Source organism: Sinohyriopsis cumingii, chromosome 6 (assembly GCF_028554795.1).
Source record: "Sinohyriopsis cumingii isolate HCF-2022 chromosome 6, ASM2855479v2, whole genome shotgun sequence".
Classification (NCBI taxonomy): Eukaryota; Metazoa; Mollusca; class Bivalvia; order Unionida; family Unionidae; genus Sinohyriopsis; species Sinohyriopsis cumingii.
The window spans coordinates 30,397,709-30,416,961 of NC_142966.1; positions in this window are offsets into that span (position 1 = coordinate 30,397,709).

The window sequence follows — 19,253 nt, forward strand, 5'->3', positions numbered from 1 at the left end:
GGACATTGGAAGAATCAGCGAAGTGTCCCGGTGAGTCTTAGACCACGAATGAAGGGTTTCTGGCAGCATTAGACCCTTTCCCCTTTTTTATTCTGTGACCTGTTGCTTTCCTTAATGCCATCCTACCGGCAGTTCCAACAGTACCAAGCGCAGCTGCTTTTTGAACAGTTGGGCTTCAGCGGCTATCAACGCTGGTATAGCTGCAAGAAATGTAAATATACCACCTGTCTTAGCGATGTCTTTAATAGCGTCCGCAGAAAGATTAAGTCGTATGCCGGTCCTTGATCGTTTGCCTTCATTGAAGTGCCTGAGCTGACGTTCTGATAATGAGAGTTTATTCGGAACACCTTCGATTTGTTCTTATCTAAGTCATATTTTTATTCCACAGTCCTCTTTTAATACTGATTGTAATTTTTAAATCTGACGAAGAGTCAGACTGACACTAACATGATGATATGACATTTTAATATCATTAGTGATTTACACGTTATTTTGTAAACGATGCTTACATGTTTTCTGTTGGGGGCATCAATAACTCTCATTCGTCCACCAACACCGTCAAGCAGCATTTTTTATCTGAGAGTATAACAGCGATTGCTCTGTAACCACCAGGAAAAATTGTGGGCCAGATAGTATTTTTGTTGATCGTGCTACACGAGCTCGGAAGTATATATGGACGACAGATTGCCTGAATAAATCTAAATGTTCCAGCGAAATATAATAGATTGGATTCAGCGTTGCACAATGATGATGAGTTATCTGCAAGCCAGAATCAACATTCTGGTCACACCCCCTAAATGTCATCAACCGATGATAAACACGTGTTCATGATTGCGATCAAAACTCATTATACTTCTTCGGATGGTTCCTGATGACGATTTATCCTTTAAAAAATACTTCACTAATTCAAAGCGTGTCAAATACCATTGGATTTCGTGTTTGTGTGATTTCTCGTGCATTTTCCAGAAATGCGATAATATATGTTGCGATGCATAAACACCCTCCTGTGATGCTATCTGCCAAGTAAATAAACCAGCAACTTCATTTGAAATACTGTCTGTCATGACAATGTTGATTTACAACCTTGACTCATAAAAGCGAGAAGACGTTCTTCTTCAAATATTCTTGGAGTCATTACTGGCATCCACAAAGAAAGGTTTGTTAGTCTTGATATACACGCACTAACTTCGTCGGGTCGCCAGATTGAATCATTATCGTTGTCTTTCTGACAAGTACAACTGTATGCATGGATCCAAAAATAACCTTCCGGACATGTCTACAAAATTCAAATATATGTGATAGTGGAATCGCACATGAAAATTATTCTTCATCATTTAACATTAATCTACGTGCCGCAAATTTTAAGTTCAATTCATCGTTTATTACTGCACCAGTATGTCCATCCCCTGCAGCGTTTCTTACGTTACCCATTACCTGTCTGCTTTCTGGATGATCAGTTGTATCCTTTGCAAACATCATTCACAGACCAGCTGATCTCGAGTAATCATCGCTGTATCTTGCAGGGCATGGCGATATCGACGTTTTCCAGGCATCATTCAATATGTCTTCCGTCAATTATGCATACCGCACATTTATATAACGCAATAATACAATTGTTTAAAAAAAGGGTCGATCACCAATTCCGATTTCTGTACCGTCTGCTTGTAAAAGTCTAGTTTATACTTCAGTAAATGCCACTGCGAGTAAGATATATCTGCTTGTATCCTGAATATTTCATTCGACTCTTCCACGTGTGTTAGGTTCACGTGCGTCGTAAGAATAATATTGATAATCGCGCACAGATTTATCCTTGAAAACTGGCGTATCCAAGTCAAATGCGGTATGAGATACACTTAAAATTTTTTTATTATATTTGTTATCGTCAAAGATGAAGACCACTTCCTCCTATCAGACTAGGTGTTATATTGTTTTCTTTTTCTGACATGGATACACCAGCCGACTCTGCTAGATTTTGATTTGCAGCTCGATTTATTATTTTACTAACATTTGCAGGGATAATTTCAGTGCTGGGTAATTTTACTGATTGTGGTTTTCGTCGTATTAATCGTACCAGTATGTCCTTAATTACTAACAATGTTTTACCGACAACATCGCCAACAACACCAATACCTGTTTCGCGAACAACATCAATAGCTATCATTCCCAGTTGCTTTGCAATCGGTATTGATTTTGGGGCTATCCTTCTGAACAGACCCTGAACAACATCACCGAGTTCATCTCCGTAGATCGCTTTATATGTTGGTAATCGCGAAGTGTCACCCTGACAATTACCGTTCCGCGTTGAGCATTATGTATGATCATCTTGTTTTAGTCATTGAACCTAATTGGACAACCTCTATCACTACCAAAACGATTTCATCAAAGTGGAACCGATCAACATTAATGTCGATGATACCGCCAGTAAATATTCGTTGACAAATATCAGCTGCTTCATTAATGATTTCTGGTGAACTATTACCGGCTCGTCATCCACCAATCAGAATTTCTAATATATATACGTCATCAAGGACATTACTGGCACAGAGTTTATCAAGACCACCGTTGGAAAAAACTCTTCGTTTTTTCGTTCGTTACTGGTTGCTGTAGATACTTAATCGATTTTCTTCTTAAGACGTTCCTGTTGTGTTTTTTTCTTGGGGGGGTTTGGGGGGGTTGTTACTTCTTTTGCTACTTCTTTATACGTTCTTGTTTGTACTGGTTGTTGCAGTTTATATAATTCTTCTTCTGCTTCATAGATTTTGTCAGTAGCAAGACCAATTCCGGATTTTGTACCTGGTTGTTGTACAAGTGGCAGTGTTTGTTGTTTTTTCTGGTTGTTGTTTTTCTGGTTGTCGTTGTTGAAATTGTAGTTGTCGCTGTTGTAACAGTGAAGATGGTTATATATTCCATTAATAATTGCAAAATATCTTGTACCACTATTTCGGGCCTGATCAACTGGAAATGAAATATCCATTTGTACCCGTTATCACAACTTGCAGTATCATTAAATTACTCGGGTTTCAAAACTCTTTCACTATGATCAAAACTGCGCACAGCATATGCAGATACTATTTCGACGCTGTCATTTTCTTATGGCAGCAATACTTTCTTCGTTAAATTTATCATTATTTCAGTTCTCTCTCTTGCTTGTCCTGGTTCTGGTTCTGTTTCTGGTTCTGATTCTGGTATAAGATCCTTTATCTCGGCTACTTCAGAACGAAGTTGGTCAATATTATAACGTATTTCTTGTTTTTGTGATTGATAAGTAGCACTAGCTATTTCACATGGAAGTTCTCTTAGAATCTTCTGTTTTTATAGTTCTTTCTGCTATTTTTCCAGTTGCTTTAGCGGTTTGCTCTAAAGTGGAAAGAAGACCTTTGGTAGCCTTTGTAACAGGTTCAAATCATTGTTCTGCACCGTCTGTAGATTCCTGATGAGCTTGAGGTTGTTGTTTGACAAAATCACGAACTGGAAGATATTTCTTAATTACCTCTAGTCGCTGTCGAGCTAATTTAGATGTGTGATCACAGTAAGCTGGGTCTGTAACTAGACGACATCAATACTGATCCAATGAAGATCAATCTTAGTGCGTTGGTTATGCTGTTGTTGGGTATCCTGGTTCTGACACATGACGTATATTTGTTATACATTCTTTTTTTAAAATTTAATAAACGAATGACACAATTACAAAAGTAAAGGTCCTAATATAAATTTTGTAATGGTATCCCCATTCATTACAAATGTAAATGACGCAGTTTATATTTATTAAACGATATTAGACGAAATAACAATGTCTCTGAAATAAGCAGATACCATTTTGAAAATAAATGTTGACTGCATAGAAAAAAATGAACGGAGAAGGTATTTGCGGAAATTTGAAAGCTCCTCATGCACCAGTCAGTGTCAGTACGTATTTGAAAACCCTTAATATATCCGTCCGTCTCAATCAGTAGATTAAGGCCCCTAATATCTCAGTTCATTACAGTAAGTACATTCAAACCGCTAATACCTCATTCCATCTCATTATGTTAGGTAGACGCATGTAATACTGACTGTAAAGAAAACTTAAGAATTTAAATCTGGATTCGTCCATTGATACCAGACGTTGTCTGTGTTTATCTAAAAAGACACACACCAAAAACCTTAGTAAATAACGTTGACTCGTGTATATAGAATTCTGAAGAAACGAAAGCCTTATTCAGGCTATATCCAATAAATCCGTGTGTTAACTCTGCGTTTCTGACTCAGACCCTTCGTAAATAAAGTAGGTCCAATATATTCCAGGTTGAAATATGTGATGCCTGGAGGGCCGAACAAAAAGCATCGAATGTTTTGAATTTCAGTATACAATACAAGATCAAAATTAGATACGTAAACGCCTGAGGCAACCAAGGCGTCATAAAGATAAGGTTTATGCACGAGGGCCAAGTGAAAAACAATTGTAAAACAAACAATTAACATAGGCTAATAATATTCAACCCAATATGCCATGCGAATGCACACGAAACAGCCTAGAAATACGAATGACTCATGGTAGGAGCAGGTTTCGTGTGTGTCATACTGACGGATAAACAAAAAGACACAATTACTACAAAATAGTCGTATGGCTTATGTACTAGAAACCTTTCACAGGATGTAAGCACGCGCACATAAAGAACAGTTATATATACACCATCCCTAGGCTCACATGCCTTGGATATCATGGTGGGCATTCTTCAAACATGTATAACGATCTTGGAATATTCTCTTGTCTTTATATTTCAGAATTCTTTTATTTCTTTTTCTTTTGAAACAATTTTTGTATGTCTCTGGGAAGTAAGAGCGAATACATGTAAATATTGTGACTTAAATAAACCATTATCAAATAAATACAGAAATATTCTGATCATATCACAAATAATAATCGTATTTAATAGTTTTAATCCCTCACAAAAGAGCTGCATTTTCGTATTTTAGTTTACTCAAATTAAACTGAATTGTGCTATGTCAATCAGTTTGCTTTAAAGGCAGATTGAAACTATATACTGAGGAGGTCTGTGAATTCCTCTGCGTGTTTTAAATTTAAAAGGTGCTATGGGAAATGAACATAGCTGTCAGAATGATTCTAAGGCGGAAATCGGTCTTGTAGGTAATTAGTAGTTCTGCATTACTGTGTCATCAAATATCTTTGCAAAATAGTTAGCTATTGTTACGGAAAAAGTACAAGGCCAGACAAATGAAAAAATTGAAACTGTGCATAGGTTGATGGCAAACTCAAACAGGATTCATAACAGGCTGACGACATTTTCTAATTTAAATACGATTAAAATCTATCACATGTGGAATCTTAAATTAAAATGGGTCTTTAACCTTGATACAAATAGGAATCACCACTTGAATGTATCAAGGATGCATCCTCCTATATGTAGCCTTGATTAACAAGAGAAATTAGTACAACACAGACCCCTAGCATAATAAACACTTAATATAATATATGACCCTAGAATGTCCATTTCAAATTCCTTTCCTGTAACATTTTACGGGCTGTGAATAAGACCATTTTTGCTGACTAAGACTCGTACAACTGTTACAAAATGAAGAGACCAGGAAAACATATCCACGAATCTTCAACATGTGCACATTTCACGTTTACGTTGAAGGGTTTCTATAACATAATAAATGTAATTATACTTGCAGGCTGTGATGGGGCAATGAGCAATCAACATAAAAGCAATAAATGCTATCCGCGACACGGTATTCATACCGAGTATTGATGTCATGACAGCATGCGAGATCTTCTCTGGTCTGGCAGCATTACTTTGACCTACGTTTAAAAAGGTCGCCTCTTGAAAACGTGTTTTGATCAAACTAAAAGAGACATATTTCCAATTTCTACGAGTGATGTCCTTTTGTGTTAGTTCAGAGGTCATTCAAGGTAGAATTACATTATGCTCAGTGGAATGTTCTATCATAATTGTAAAAAATCTTACTTAAACAATAATTTAATAATCTATTATCTCCATGTACGGTTAGCATTAACGCTTACATAGCATATCTATACTCAGCATCATTTAGACGTATAACTGTCTAAATTTCTTCTTAATATAATTTTTTCCCAAAGAGCTCTAATTTTTCTACCTTTCCAATGCAAGTAATACAATATCGTGATGTGTCAAGTCATCTATATCAAAGATGTCCAACTCAACATCAGTTTCACCCCCACCACCTTAGATGAACTAGAAAGTCATTATATAGCATGTATGTTAAAACAATTACTAGAAGTATGTGTGACTAAAACACGCACACATGTTTTAAGCCTCCACCCCGAAAGGTCCATAAGGGTAGGCACGTACCCAAGGGAAAGTCACTTGGGAATGTTACTTTGTCTTTTCACGCCCCATAAGAATGTACTATGAAATCTTAACATCTTCCTATCAATGCAACATAGACTTAGTACCTTGATGGTTAAGTATAAACCTCAGGGACCAATTTCAGTTGCATGGATAAATCTTTTTTGTTAAGTCCCAAACATTTTGTTTATAGTTATACAGATGGGACCTCAACTTGAAGTTATAACCCAGGGTCTAAATATCTGGCATACGAGCTGATCCCGTGATTAATGCTACTTACTAATAAGAGTTTGTACTTTCATGCCCAGTTTGTATATATATATATATATATATATATATATATATATATATATATATATATATATATATATATATATATATATATATATATATATATATATATATATATATATATATATATATATATATAAAGAGTGGCAATCCTGCTTCTAACTTTATTTCATAATGCCAACCATTCACTGACATGATTTTCAAGAAATTGTTATACAGACTATTATTATTATTATTATTATACCATAAACAACGGTTCGGCAAATATGGTTCCATTTAAACTATGGCTAACAGTGAAACATCTATAAGGTAACAATATTATATCAATATTAGCATAATACGTACGAAAATCTCGAGAGAAATAAATGAGTCATTATAAAATGTAACTTCAAATCTGTTCAAAATTCTATTCAATACACTTTGAGCAAATATCGTCTCATTTTCATGACTAGTGTGATCTGATGCATTGTATTTGGAATTCGATTTTAAAAACAACTACAACCGATGGTGATAATGATGATTAAATGAGTTTATGATTTTAAAATTCCCAGATATTAATACGGACGCAAACATTAGATTTGTAATAGTTTATTTCAATCTCAAAACGAGAAAAATAAATACTACCTTTTAATTTATTTTTTATTTATTCAACATAAGAAGTGCAAATATGGAGTTTTGCCTAGAAATACATAATAATAATTAAGTTCTTTTAAAACCTTGCTGTAAGAGAAATTATTTAAAACAATCACGTATACATCTTAATTATTGTTGAAAATCCTTATCTATAGTTGTTACTTAAATTTATGTATATCAACATATAATATGTGTTATCTCTAAAAGCTGTTACAGGGCAAAATCATAATTTCGTTGGTAATTAAACCATAATCATAACAAAAACATACAAGTACTAAAATGCAAGTTATTTGTTTCACTGGGTTCTCTGGCGACCCTGCGTATCTTCGATCCCAATGATATTGGCCATTCTTGCTCTGTTTTCTCTTTTTATCCATTTATCCGTGCGGATAGTCGCATTAAATCCACGAATGGTCACTTGAAAATATTTTATAGAATCAGTATGCGCTTTTCATGTTTCCAATAATATCTAACTCTAAACAAAAGTCCGATCTATCTTTGCAATGCTAAGTTTAGCGGATGCAACTTGGATGTTTATAGTTGGAACGGTATTTTCAATGCTGATGTCATTTCCACAATATCTGTATTTGTTACAACGGTATACATATACCGTGCCAGCCATATTCACCTACCCCTCAACGATATTCATCTATCCATGTATTGATATTCCTCTACCCCTGCAACGATATTCATCTACCCCGGCAATCATACTCATGTACCCGTACAATTACATCCATTAAAACATGTATCGATATTCATCTACGCCAATCGCACGGGTATTTTTGTTCTTTTTGTTGCTGCTGCTGTTGCAACAAATCGCTTTATTGTTGCAATACTACTTTTAGCGCTACGATGATAAAATTTACCGTTAAAACAGTATTATTGTTGTTCCAAATCTAAAAGTACAGTTTAACGTTGCAACGACAAGAGTAAAGTTACAACAATTAAATTACCGCTGGAACTATACAATACACCGTTGCCTCAGCAAACACATCCAGTTGCGCCGATATATGAATATCATTGCAAACGAAAATGAGTATAGTTGACACGATATATGAATGCCTCTGCCATGAGCCCCAGATGTAAAAGTATGCTCCCAACGGTATATTGTAATTGCAGCAACATGAAAGGTTACCGTTGCATCAACATAATCTTAACGTCACTGCAATACTTAAATATCGTTACACTCATATTCGGATACTGTTCCAATGATTATGTTAACTTTGTAACTTTTGGTACAAGATATAAATATAATGAACTTTTTGTATGACATTGACTTTAGTCATTACGCACTGATGAAGACAAGAATACCAACTAGAGGGATAATTGGGATTTAAAACGTCGAGGCAACAATTTAGATCTGGGTGTATAACAGAGATATATTAGCTAGCCTGAATTAGCTTGATAATTGCAAATGTGCATTGCATTTTCGATGTGTAATAACATTTGTATGAAGGATTAAATTTCAACATAACGGTGACATGGTTAATATTGACTTTTCAACTAATTTGTCTTGAAAGCAATTTTTTGTTCCCGTAATACAAGAGGATATGATTTTGATAAATATTGTGCATTTTATGTGAGAATTGTAAAATCTTTCGCATTACATAATGCATTTCATCTTATATTGTAAGTCGGCAAATTTCGTCGTAGTAGGAAGTTGTAACCAAAACAAATTTCTGTTGAGAATATCAGTACCATTTCACGTGTTTATTGGAAAATGTTGTTGCAGCAGATTTTTATCTAATGACGTGTTTAAACCCAGAGAAAACAGAAAGTAGTGGATCTTTGAGTTCTGGTGTAAAGCTAAAGCGCATAGTCGGCAAAACGTATATCCTTATTTGGTATCGAAGATACCTACTAAACTTTATCCGGTTCAGAGGGTAATCAGCAATGGAGAAATTCGAGCATTATGAAAGGCATCAAAAAGCCAACGCCTCATACATGTCTGTGTGTGTGTGTGTGTGTGTGTGTGTGTGTGTGTGTGTGTGTGTGTGTAAACCTGATTTTAAGTATATATTTTTTTAATTTGATATCGAAGTACAATGTACTAATAATATATTCTTATTGAAGAAGTATGTGTAGAAGAGGGTTCCGAAAGTGCAAGGAAAACAGGTCCAGGTTACCGGAAGTACCAGAGGAGAGAAACGAGAGGCGGACAGATGAGTAACAGAATCAACACCGAAAGGAAACACAATCTCTTAAGACTGTAATTTCATTTGAGGATAGTAGTTGGAAACGGAATAAGTCATTGTTTGTATTTGTCGAAAGGATTACGGCTGAGAAATTGTCGATGAAATTGTTGAATACGTTGATATTTTATTAAATTAGTATGCCTTTCACCTCGAGTCTTTCATACACCTAGACCTTTGGCATTGCTGACTGGGGGATCGGAGCGATCTAAATTTGAACTGTTCGTTCTTCTCCGTGTTAGAAATAATACCGTAGGAGGCACGTGACGTCCTAGCTCTATAATTGTGTTTTGGCTTTTTATATAATGATTTTTAGCAGGAGAAACAAAATACTCACTCTTGTCTTAACATCCAAAGCCGAATCAGTCTTATTGTTGTGTTCAGTCTTTAATTTCTGTGGATTTATTTATTCAAATTATTATTTACTGGAATCACGAAGCGTTCAATAATATTCTTGGATTAATCATTAATTTAGAATTACTGAATTCTGGCAAGAACATTTCCGATTATATTATATTTGTGATGCATATAAAGAATATTAGCACATCGCCACATTCCAGGTCATTAGCAAAATAGCACTTTCATATCAATGCATTCTATATTGCAATTTATTTGAAACACCGCTGGAATCCACATGGAACTTCATACATTGGACATGAGCAGTTAAGTGGGATACTATACGGGCAAGGGGACTTTAATGTTAAACTAGTGGGGTTGTACTATACGGACGAGGGGGATTTAACATCGGAAATTGAGCATATAAATATATATGGACAATGGATTGGGACTGTCTACGAACAAGGGAAATTTAACATGGGAAATTGAACATAGGAATATATTGAGACAATGGATTGGGACCGTCTACGGACAAGGGAAATTTAACATGGGGAATATTGGGACTGTTGACGGACAATGGAAAGTGGAGTCTGCATAGTGTCTGACTTCACGGTATATGCGATTGGTAACAATGTTGCAACCATAGGAGGTGACGTCACAGTACTGCACCTGACTGACCTCAGTCGGACTTGGATTGATATAACACAGACAATAGACAAACACATATACAACATTTAAAAAAAATGGAGGCAAGAGAAGCAATTCTTTTCGAGGCATATGAGTAGCCCTGAAAAGGGCCTTTGAGTTTATGTTAACTATATTCCGTGAACATAGAGGGCATCGCATAGGTCTTCTTTTCCTCAAACTTTGTCTGACTTCTGGTCCGTAAATCAAAACCCTTTTCAAACAGCATTGTCTCTCCACATAAATTCTTCTTTTCCAAATGCTTGTATCAGTGATCCTGATAATTGTCCTTGATGATTTCACATACATGGTTAAGCCCGTACGGAACAGCACTGATGATACGAGAGTAGAGGATTCTAAGTTGGTCCACATCTTGTGACGAGAACAGGTGTAGGGAATGCAGTGAACTGCCGTTATTTATAGAGAATTGGACGATTGAAATGGATTGAGTTGATTCACCAATCCAAATACGCGTTACAAAATTTAGTCACCACACGGTGCCAGTCTTCCAGTCCGAAGAAAGTAGTTTGTAACGTCACATTCCCTATATAGAGGACCTAGCGTCTGTGCGCAGTCAATCCATGCGACACAGTTTCAATCATGATCGAACCTAAGAAGACGGTGTATTGGGGTGCTCCGGCTGTGGAGACGACAAGCAATGGTATAGCAGCGGCTACCCAAGTCAACGCAAGCCTACTTCCAGAAGAGGTTGATTATAATTGGAATTTAGCAGATTTTCTTTATTCTTTGCAAGAATTTGTTCCTGTACCAGTACCTCGCCACATTCTCGTTCCTTACCACACGTGGAGAATTTTAAACAGAGACAGAAAGAAGAATTGGAGAAATTTGTACAGCAGCAAAATGAAGCAGAACATGCTTTTCTCCTTCAACAACAGCGAGAAGAAGAGGCAAGAAGGAAACGACAGGAAGAAGAAGCAGAGAAGAAACAAGGTCTAGGAGAGAAGGAGAATAGTGAAAGCCAAACGGACACGGTACTCTTAGACATTTTAGCATAGATAAAGAGTCTGAAACAAATCTATCAGACTTCTTTATTACGACCCAAGAGAAAAAGACCTTCCCCAGCTAAACAACCCAACCCTGTTACAACGCCTGCGATACCACCCTTAGTGACTTCTACCAAATCACCATCGACAGGAGGCAGTCCTGAAGTAGACCCTGGCCGTGGCAAAGGCTTAAGGCTTAATGCAGTTACAGCGGATTGCTTCCCGTTCATAAGTTTGTTTTTTAAACAAACATAAAGCCAAAGGCCCTTTTCAGGGCCACTCACTTCTCTCGAAAAGAGTTAGTATTTCAATTACCAACATCAATTAAAACTCAAAAACCCCTTTTTACCCCTATTGTACATGTGTGAGTGTTTGTTCGTATTCTAAAAATCAAAACCAAGAGGCACTTACGTTTTATACCTGGTCTATTCTGGTAAAAATTTTACAATAAAATTCACAGCACAACATAACACTTTAAAAAGTGTATAGGCTTCTTCTGTGTCTGTGTTCACTCTCTCTGTCTTTTTTAAATTTCTTCACTTTCACAGTTTTTTTCGTCCACTTCTTCATCATCCCTCTCCTCGTCTTCTTTTCTTCTCGTGTTTCTCTTTCTGAACGTGTCTGGGTTGTTCCTTTTGGGTGGGTACCTCTTCTTCCTGGTCTGAATCCCTCTCTTCTTTTTCTTGCTCCTGTTGTTTCTTAGGGCAATCTGAAGACCAATGTTCTTTTTCTTGACAATGATAACAAGTATCTTGACCTTTGTCTGTTCTAACATCTGTTTTTTTTTTTTTTTGAAGGTCTGGACACTCTGAACACCAATGCCCTTTCTTCTTACAGATATAGCAAGTATCTTTACTTTTATCTCGAATAGAGGGTGATTAGTCCGTGAGTAGGGTGAGTAGTCTGTCGGCATGTCTGAAGAAAATTATCTTATGTCTACTCGCAAAGCTCTGATCAAAGGTTCTATCTGTGTAGGCTCTTCCGTCGTTCTGCTCGCTTGAGAGTGAAATGAATATGAGAAGGAAAGTCACACCCCCTTTATACATACGTTGGTCTGCCACGGATATAAAATGACACATGTTGTTTAAAATATAGTCATCTGACTTTTCCCAGTTAAGATGAAACGATCGCATCAATTCGTGAAGAAAGAAGAAGAAAGTAAGAGGCAGAAACTTGATTAATCGCCTTGAAGTCGTGGCACAAATTCATGCCAGTGATTTTGAAGAGGACATGAGTGAACCAGAATCCAGACACAGACATTCTACATCCAACCAAAGTTCACCATTAGTAAACCCTGAAAAGTACTAACACATTCGAGAGACGGAAAAGGGTTCTTCTAGAAAATGTACAACCACAGCTTACACCTACTCGGTGAAGTTTAAAGATTTAAAGTCTAACGTACCACTGGAGAAAGCAGAGGGCTTCATCACTGAGGTGTGAGCAACTTGACCATGCCTTTGAGTCGAATGCCTAAAACGTTTGGAATGACAGAAATGTCCAAAGGCTACTTTCCGCACTTTTTCAATACCGAAGGAAATCAACACGCCGTTCTACCCCATTTGCCTGAGGCTCACGATTACGACCCCGACAACATGCGTAGCAAACAACGAGAAGCTTTCTACAATTGGTACCAGGCTCACGCCTCGGACCCCCTTGACTTTCAGGAAAAAAATGTTAAAGTATTGTCGTTTCGACGTGGACATTTTACGTCATTGCTGTGGAACATTTCGAGAACTGTTCATGGAGCACGGAGGTGTCGATCCTTTGAAAGAAGCCTGCATCATTGTCAAAGCGTGTTAATAGTGTGCCGCCAACGATTCATGCCCGAAAACACCCTGTCTGTCATCAGTCCTCAAACAACCAACTTTGTCAAACGTCAATACTTGGTCAAAGACGTACGCTGGTTAGATTACTTGCGCGATAAGGAAGACAAATGCTCTCAGCACGCCCGCAACGGAGGAGGCGAAAAGACCATCGGCATGTATTAGATGGATGGCTGGGACTTAGAAAACCCCAAGATCGTGTACGCGTTTAACGGTTGATTATTTCACGGATGTCTCGTCTGTTACCCTCAACGTGGCAGGAAAAATCAGTTTTTACAACGAACCATGGAACACTTGTATGTACCAGGCTACTTGTCAGCGACGCTTGAAGTTAGAACAACAAGGATACCAAGTGGTGTAAATGTGGGAACACGAATACAATCACCGTTTGAAAACCGATCCCGAGTTTAAACATATCGTAGAAAGTTACAAGCTGGTCGACCCACTGAACCCGAGGGATAGTTTGTACGGAGGACGGACAAATGCCACCTGTTTGCTGTACCACGCTGATGAAAGAGAAAGGAGAAAACATGAAATACTTGGACGTGTGTTCACTGTATCCCTACGTGTGCAAATATGTCTCTTTCCTACTGGAAACCAGCAATTGCTGATGGAACACATTAACATGGACAACATTCCACAATACGAAGGCTTGATCGAGTGCAAAGGTTTGCCTCCCACCGACTTGTACCATCCCAAGTTACCTCACCATTGCCAAAGAAAACTAATGTTTACCTTGTGCCGTACTTGTGCCGAAACGTGTAACCAAGATCAGCCTTGTCAGCACACCCAGGAAGAACGCGTCTTGACAGGAACGTGGGTCAGCGTGGAATTGTTCAAAGCTCTGGACATGGGATACCAACTGTTAAAAGTGTACGAAATTTACCACTTTCCCATGACACAAAAATACCACAAGGGTGACGAGACTAAGAAAGGCGTTTTCGCAGACTACGTGGATGCTTTTTTGAAACTGAAACAAGAAGCCAGCGGCTATCATTCGTGGTGTCACAATCCCGAAGATCAAAAGACATTCAAATAGAAATACTGGGAACATGAAGCCATCACGTTCGACCGCATCGAGAAAAACGAAGGAATGCGATCGTTTGCCAAAGTGATGTTAAATTGCTTGTGGGGTAACATGGCACAACGACCGTGTTTACCCATGACAGAGTATTTGACAGAACCTTCCCGGTACTTCCAGATGATTCACGAGAAAACCAAATACATGAAACACGTGGACATAGTTCGTGAGGATTTAATCTTAGTTAATTACGAGGAAGATCTGTACTTTGTACAAGCCAACGAATTTGGAAAGGTCATCATTGTGGCTTACGTGACAGCCATGCTCGCTTAAAATTGTACGAAGCTTTAGAACGGTTAGGTGATCGTGTCCTGTACTTTGTCACGGACAGGTGCATCTACATCGATCACCAGGGTCAACAGCACCATGACATCGAAGGAGACCGTTAAGGAGCCCGGACGGACGAACACCCCGACGAGAAGATTTTAAGTTTCGCTAGTGGCGGTCCTAAAGATTACGGCTACGAATACCGTACCCACAAGGAGAAGTGTACACGGAGTGCAAAGTGAAAGGATTGACTCTCAATTGTCGCACCAGTCAAGTGGTGAACTTTGGGGTATTAAAAGAAGCTTTTGCAGTCTGGAAAGGATGGAAACTTTAAAGTGACCCCCTACAAACTGAACAAGATTGTACGTTTACCCACTCATCCAATCATCAGTCGACCCTTGGAAAAGCTGTATCAATTCTGTACCAGAAGCGAGTGCAGCTTCCCAACCACTTCACTTTACCGTATGGACATGTCGGTATAAATAACATGGTTGTAAGAGGATAGCCACCAGCAAGTAGAATGACTTCGCCATAGCAAGAATCGAGTTGGAGACCCAATGAGAACCATACCATTTTCGGTCTTCGTGCCTGACTATTGTGATTGTGCCCGTCGATTGGAAACGTTTCAAAAATGGCCCACAGATAGGGAAGGATTACCTACTTCGAATGTTTTAGCTAGAACAGGATTTGTAAACTTGGGACCTGGATTGGAATACGAAGTACAGTGTTTCAGATGCGGCCTGAAGTTACACATGGATCTATGTATCTATAAAGATTCAGCTATTCTGGAACATACTCGTTGGTCTCCGCACTGTCCTTACCTTTCTAAGACTTTTCCACCCAGCACACTACGGTACATTTATGACGGTACCTATGAGAAGGTGGTACCGTTGTCCAGGAAGAGAAAAAGGAAGACTTCCAAAAATAGACATAAAAAAGGAACGATGTACAAGATTGAGACTTCATTGCGACTAGTATAAAAATGGACAATGTTCACAATCGATCGATTATTCATTGTGACTACCAAGACCAAGCGAGAAAGATGAATCCTTTGAAGCAAACAGCATTCTGGTTCGAGGATTGTAAAAAATATGTACCTCCCCGTTGTGTGACTAGTAGTGGATGGATTAGACCCATGTATTGAGACGGAAATTCTCCGGAAGAAAACTAAGTGTGCATGCGGTTACCAATGTAATTGCGTAGCGGAGTTTGCAGTGGAGTACGGTGCTGTGTCTTGCAATGAAAGCGATACAGTAAAGCATCATGTGAACTTTGTTCTCACTACTACTACTATCACTACACCTACCATAGAAAGTGATGTTGTGAGTGTCAAACCTGTCGGATGCGAAAGAGATGTCACTCGTTGTCGTGGACTCTTTACTGGATGTCAACCTTCATGTCTACCACCCTACGGATATCATCCAACACTGAGCAAACTCTTGTCGATGTCACCCTCCCCTCATCGAAACGAACATGTGAAAGACTAATATTTGTTCCCTGTGCGTTTACCTGAATACTGCGACTTTGAAAATCGTCTTCAATCGTTCAAAGGAAAATGACTTAAATATATGGGATGACCTACCCCTGAAGAATTAGCCTGAGCCGGATGTTTCTCATGGGCGAAGGGGATAAAGTCAAGTGTTTCAGTTGTGGTGTGTCACTACAACAGTGGGAACAACACGATTCAGCTTATCTGGAACATGCTCGATGGTCTTCGAATTGTCACTACCTACCTTTAGTGGGAGTCATTGAAGTGACATACCATGTCGTGTTAACAATCAGATTGGCTAGGAGTCAAACGTTATATACCACCGAGACCAGCATTTAAACCCCATTTTAAAAAAAAGATATTGAAGCATTGCTAAACGAACTGCAAGATATGATTTACAAGGAAGTTTGGCAGGGACTTGCCAGAGCGAAATCTCAAAGGGTGACTGTAGAACCTTTTTTAAAGAAGTCAACAAGCGGATTAGATTTTTATGGATCAAGTGTGCGTTCACCCTATTATTCTGCTTTAGACCGTTTACATTAGAAGATCTTATTGACGTTCTTTACCGTTCCCCTGAATGGCACTGGTCAGAAATTACTCACTATGGTCATTACATTTACTCCAGGAGAAGATTTTAAGTACAATAATACTGACTGACATGATCGTTGATACTTTACAAGAGAACATTCGGGGTTTGCCTGTGGAGTTGAGAGAACGCATTTACAGAGATCTGGTCAAAATACAAGGGTATAAAAACAGGCTACCATGCTACGACCTTATCAGAAGGGATACAACAGATTCCGTGGAAGGAAATCAATGACACTATTCAATCAGTGGAAGATTACTAACACTAATTCCGAAAACTGTGTCCATTCAATTGGGGTCGACGTGTGGTGTGTGTCTTAGTGGCTTGCTTTCTGGAATTTCGTTTACCAACCGATTCCTTGTGGACTCTTTACGAACAGTACTTACCACCAAATAAAACGTGAAAGTGGTTCCTTTACATGTCCACGAGAATGTTACTCAAAGCCTTGCGTTTTCATCTGGATACTTCTCGACCTGTACGGGAAAAAAATGATTCGTCAACTTTTAAGGACCGAATATGTGTATGACGATGTGTGTGTAGCTTGTGACTGACACCCTCATTGGACAGATGTACGTGACTGGAAAAATTGGGGTTTTGAGGCTTGGACCAAAGAAGCTGCCCATTATGCTTAAGAGTTGTGATCCTCCATTCCAACGTCCAAGGAAAAAGTCACTTTCAAACCTGTATTAGTAACAGTCTAAAAGAACCCGACACCCAGGAAAATCACTCCTTTCAGGACAGGACTGTCGTGGACATTCTTGAAATACCATTCCGGGATGACACTTGTGTGACAATATATCATGTAGAGCCTGTAAGAACATTACACACTGTCCCTAGGACATCTTGGTTACCAAAACGCGTTGTACAGAGACGTATTTATATTCCACTTCAATCGTTTTCATGTCTTTTTGTTTCTGTACATAACTATTTGGCTTTTATGTATTTTTGTCTTTCGTGTTTTTCACTTTTCAAAAATCAATAAGCGTGTCCTGAAAAAAGTATAAAAACTCTTGTTTTGTCTGTCTGCGTGTGACAAGCGACATTCCTTGCACTATGGCTACCTCTACTGTCTCTGCTCCCTCTTCCTTCATTTTCAAAGTCATGGACGAACACTTAGATCGTGCCAGTTGGGAGGCCTTGTATCTTCGCCATCCCTTTAAAATGTTAACTGAGGGGCCTAGCAGTTCAGTCAAAACCGAATTTTTCAAACGTTTGATCAAAAATAAACATCATTTGATCGATCGTCCACCTCAACGAATCGTGTGGTGTTACAAAGAGAGCCAATCGGCGTAGAGCCCCTTGCGATCTTGCGAGAAAGTCAAGGTGATTTCATTGTGTTTGTGGAAGGCATTCCTAGAGAAGAAGACGGAATCGTGTCTGACCCCAGTCAAACCCATCTGGTCATTTTCGATGACATGCTAGGAGAAGACGAAGAAGAAATTGAACTGTGGTTTGCGCGCAAAAGGCATCATCGAAATACCAGAGTCATTTACAACACTCAAAATTTATTTCAACAAAGTTAAGTCCATCGCACCATCAGTCTCAATGCTCATTACATGGTCTTGTTTGAAAGCCCTAGAGATAAATCGTAAGTGCAAGTCTTAGCAAAACAGTTAGGAACACCGTGGCTAACTCAGGCGTACGACGATACCACTCAATCCCCACGTGCCTGTTTACTCGTGGATTTGAAACCCACTACCCCCAATTATTTGCGATTTCGTATCCATTTGTTTCGCCACTGGTATTAAGAAGGAGGGCCTGTCCTGTACACGTCTCCGTTGTCGACCAAAAAGCATACAAAAACCTCGGACACTTTGGGTCTGTCTCACACAGTGTCAACATGACGTCCCTTCAGTCTCATCTTCCCGTCAAATTGGTTCGTGCCTTGTACGGCATCAGTCGCGAGAAAAATCCACAAGTACGAGCTCGTGTATTAGAAGCCACTCTCAGATACGTCTTACGATGGTTTACGGTGACAGCACGTCAATTACTGCAAGGCATCATTAATATTCCTCATCAAACCAAACGCATTTTTGACAGAAACAAATTAGCCTTGACACAACTGGCCGATCACCGCATCGACACTCAAACCAAAAAGAAAATCATTTTCAAACCTGGAGGGAGCTGTTCTCTAGGAGGTGTCATCATTCGCTCCCTCTTAAAATGGGATCATAATGCCCCCAATGTTCCCCCACCACCCACCCAAAAAAACACTCCCACATACGAAGCCCAAAGAAGAAAAAGAGCAGTGGTGGCAAGACCAGGTCACAACCCCAGAAAAACAAAAGCCCCCAGAAAAAGAAAAAGAAAAGTCCTAAGAAAGATAAAATCCCTCAAAAGTCAGCTTCTACACGCAAAAGAGGTACTTCCACCAGGACGCAACCCATTCTTCCTCATTTGTTGAAACCATGGAAACCCGAATCTCCAAAAACTTCACCTCCAGCGGTGACACCCTCCTCCTCTTTAGCTGCAGTTCCAGCTGCTCACAAAATATCTGCTCCCAAAATTCAAGTCCAAGAGAGATCGGGCATGTTATAG